Here is a 4,480-nt window from a genome sequence, read left to right as displayed (position 1 = left end):
TCGTGTGAAGCCACCTGTCTTGGGACTGAAACATATGGCATCTGTGATGCTTTGCATTTTCTAAGTTTAAATAGCACTCGTGCACTTTTTAGCACTCGGGTTAACTGTAAGTAAACGGAACAGCTTATCCAGTCTTCCCCTAGAACATTGTAGTACATCCTCTCCAGTTCACGTCAAATTCGGGAGGCCTAATAACCGCTGGCAGGTCGGCCCACGATCGAACACAAGAGTTTTGTTGCACTTGATACGGGCCGGGCCCAGGTCACCGCCCGCGCGCGGCCCACGCCGCAGAAAAAGGGTCGCTGCCCGCCGCCGTCCACGACCAACACGGCAGCAGAGGAGCAGAAGGAAAAAAAAACACGCGAGAAGAAAGGACAAAGAGGGTAAAAAGATGGCGGCGTCAGCCGACGCTGCGGCGGCGGCGGCGGCGCGGACGCTGCGGTGGGCGGGGCGCGCCGGCCACCTGGGCGGCGTCCCGCGCGCCGCGGTGATCGGCGCCATCGGCACCGTCGCCAAGGCGTACATGGCGCTGCTCAACACCACCACCGTCCACAACGCCGACGCCCTCCACCGCGTCGTCAAGTCGCGGCCCCCGGCACGCCGCTCCTCACCGTCAGCAACCACATGTCCACGTATGTCTCCGCTCTCTCGCCCCGCCACCCCGCGTATTACTCTTACTGTTAATGGCTTCGAGCTAGATTTAGGCGGAGAGATCGGAGTTGCTGTTTGTGCGAGTATTCTGATCTGTCCTTGTGGCAGCACCCGGTTGCGAATCTGTGCAAATTGCGTGGGTCGGTAACCTGCAAATAGAGCCCTTCGCTGATGCCATTTACTTTTAGGATTGATGCTATTGCATTCAGTCGTGTCTGTTCATTGGGGTTTATTGGTCAACAGCATGAGTAGTGGATTTCTATGAACCATTATTAGAACTCAGATACTCTGCAGTTATAATTCAGAGTTTTCGACAAACCTCATCGGCCAGCAGGCGTCCACATGTTGGGTTTCAATTTAAGTGTTGAAATTTTAGTTAAATTTCACGAAGGCGCATATTGCTCTCTTTTTTACATGCCACATCGACTTAGTGTAGATTGAAATCGTGATTTTCTAGAAGCCGTGTATGCAATCGACAAGACAGATCTATCTTATATATGATGTGTTGTCTTAGCATTTGGTGTATTGTACACGTGCCATGGATAGGTGCCAGATGTTACGAACTAGTGCGGCATATATTGTTTTCTATATACGCTTCTTGTGTGTCCGGAGTTTTGGTAACCTCGAGGCTATCCTGTACTTGTACTTTTTGTACAGGATAGATGACCCGTTTATGTGGGGATTCAAGGGTTTCCCTATTACAGATGCGAAGCTTGCAAGATGGGTGTTGACAGCTGAGGATATCTGCTTCAGAAATGCATTCATGTCTTACATGTTTAGAGTCGGTGAGGCTCCTTGTGCTTCTTTATTATTTATATTGCGTATTATGATACTCAGTATGGTACATTGTCACATATCATCATGTTGGCCTAGTTATCTCCCCGAAACATCACTTTCGCTTGTTCTAACTCATGCTGTGCAGCGTGCTCCGGCGTGGATTGTAGTCAATTTCAAGATAAGAAATGTTGCTATAGCAGTGCCATTTTATTGCATCCTTTAGTTAAGCATCTGGTAACCCCATTTAATAAATAGGCCTTTTCGCTCTCACTTATATGTTTTCATTTAAAATGCAAATACCGTCGTAGTTTGGAGTTGCTACTATGCTAACTCACATCATGTGTACAGAGCCGCTAACAACTGTCATAGATATTTTGTTTACCTAAGAGGTCCTAATTTATGACACTCACTATCAAGACTAGCTCTAGAAAGTTAACTAAAAAACATCAAACTTTTCCAAGCACTATGTATGTTGTTGCTTACTGTATATTTGTTCTGTATTTCACATTTTCCATATAGTATGCATTTACCATGAAATTGCATGTTTCTTTTTCAGTACTACTACATATATCAAATGAAATGATATGATGCTTGCCTTGCTTTGTGCTAGTATAACATAAACGATGATAAGCTAACATCTATGTCATCTGACCTCTAGTTCAATTGGTACTTTAGATGCTGAGTGCTTGTGTTTTTTCTTTATTCTTGCATTTTCAGGTTCTGTTGCAAGGCAGTGTCAACATAGATGTGTATCACATAATTTGATGATTTTGCTACTGAAAACTAATTGTATGCACAGGAAAATGTGTGCCGATCACAAGAGGGGCTGGAATTTATCAAGAGCATATGAATGAAGCCCTTGAAGTGCTTAGCACTGGCAGCTGGGTATGCACATATTCTTCATTTCAGTATCAGTTATTCTGTCATTAACAGATGGTGTGCTTATGTTTACAAATACTGGCCTTTATTTGATTGTAAATTTCCTCATGACACATTCAAACAGTTGCATTCATTCCCTGAAGGAAAAGTAGCCCAAGATCACCAGCCAATCAGACGACTGAAGTGGGGAACTGCCAGTCTTATTATCCGAGCTCCTGTAACCCCAATAGTTTTGCCTATTATTCACACTGGTTTTGAAAAGGTATAATGGAAATTTTTCTTATCTCTGAGATACCATCGTTTTTTTAGATTTGCACTGCATTGACAAAGAACATTTGAAATCAAAAGTTGCACACAGTACTGTTAATGAAAGATGATATATTGCTACAGTGGTGTGTGCCAATCTTTTTTTTTCTTATTCAATGAGTTGCCTGACTCCCAGCACTAGTTCATTAGCATTCTCTTTGGTAAAATGAAAGTCTTCTTCGGTGTTATTTCTCTTAGATTTGCACTGCATTGATGAGGAACATTTGAAGTTAAATGTTATACTATGATTTATTGCTACAGTGGTGCATGTCGATCTTTCTTTTCTTATTCAATGAATTGCATGACTCCCAGCACTAGTTCATCCACATTCTCTTTGATAAAATGGAAATCTTCTTCGGTGTTATTTCTCTTAGATTTCCACTCCATTGATGAGGACATTTGAAGTTAAATGTTATACATAGTACTCTTAATAAAATACTGTATGATTTATTGCTACAGTGGTGTATGTCGATTTTTCTTTTCTTATTCAATGAACTGCATGACTCCCAGCACTAGTTCATGCACATTCTCTTTGATAAAATAAAAATCTTCTCCGGTGTTATTTCTCTTAGATTTATACTGCATTGATGAGGACATTTGAAGTTAAATGTTATACATAGTACTCTTAATGAAATACTGTATGATTTTTGCTACAGTGGTGTATGTCGATATTTCTTTTCTTATTCAGTGAATTGCATGACTCCCAGCACTAGTTCATCCACATTCTCTTTGATAAAATGAAAATCTTCTTCGTTGTTGTTTCTCTTAGATTTGCACTGGATTGGTGAGGAACATTTGAAGTTAAATGTTATACATACTACTCTTAATGAAATGTGATTTATTGCAATAGTATTGTGTGTCAGGTTTTTACTTTTTCATGAACATCTCCCTTAATGACTCCCAGCTTATTCCCTTTGATAAAACTAAGATTTCTTTTGTGCTACTTTAACATCCACCTGCTGGACTGTAGGTCATGCCAGAGAAATCATTCTTTGGGCGCCGTCCACCATTGCCCCTCTGCGGCAAGGAGATACAAATTATTGTGGGAGAACCAGTAGAATTTGATCTGCCGAGCTTAAAGCAGGAAGCAGCAACGATACCCCAAGACACATCGTTTGAAAGGAAGGGCTGGCCGACCATCACACCTGAGGGGCTAGACGAGGCAGCGCAGAGATGGCTTTACCAGAAGATGTCGGACAAGATTCAGTCTGTGATGGAGGGGTTGAGGAAAACGCTTCTGAACCAGAAGCAACATTGATCATTTTGTTCTTCCACAATGGGCCAAGGACGGAGGGCCTCCATTTTTTCTCCAGTACCTTGTTGTGTTGGTTCGGAATCAGATATAGCTAATAGCTCCACTAGCTAGTTTAAGATGATGCGAACACAATAGGTGCAAACAGGATGAGTAATGGTTGGACATTGCACCTTCCTAAATGTACGATAGAAGCAGTTAGGACAATTAGAGTTCAGACAACTTGACTGTCATTAATGGTCACTATATTTGCACCCAAATCATATTTATTTGAACCAGCAGCACTGATATTCTTGTCTTTTTGTTATGATGAGTTTTACATAACAATAAGTTGTACATGCCAGCCTATGTTGCCAATATGTTCAAAGAGATTAATATTACGGACGTGAATTTTTGGCTCTTGGGTGACCTGTTTTGATCATATTCTTCATTTCAGTATCAGTCATTCTGTCATTAACAGATGGTGTGCTTATGTTTGCAAATACTGGCCTTTATTTGATTGTAAATTTCGTCATGACATATTCAAACAGTTGCATTCATTCCCTCAAGCCCAAGATCACCAGCCAATCAGACGACTGAAGTGGGCAACTGCCAGTCTTATTGTGCGAGCACCTG

At 41.9% G+C, this 4,480-nt stretch overlaps 1 pseudogene; it reads left to right on the top strand.

Moving 5' to 3' along the window:
• Window positions 1–352: 352 nt before the first annotated feature.
• LOC127336702 (N-acylphosphatidylethanolamine synthase-like) lies at window positions 353–4,266 on the top strand (annotated as a pseudogene).
• Window positions 4,267–4,480: the final 214 nt, after the last annotated feature.

The sequence above is a fragment of the Lolium perenne genome, chromosome 2 (genome assembly GCF_019359855.2).
Source record: "Lolium perenne isolate Kyuss_39 chromosome 2, Kyuss_2.0, whole genome shotgun sequence".
Taxonomy (NCBI): domain Eukaryota; kingdom Viridiplantae; phylum Streptophyta; class Magnoliopsida; order Poales; family Poaceae; genus Lolium; species Lolium perenne.
The sequence above is the reverse complement of the archived record's forward strand: the minus strand, read 5'-3'. Positions and strand labels throughout refer to the sequence as shown.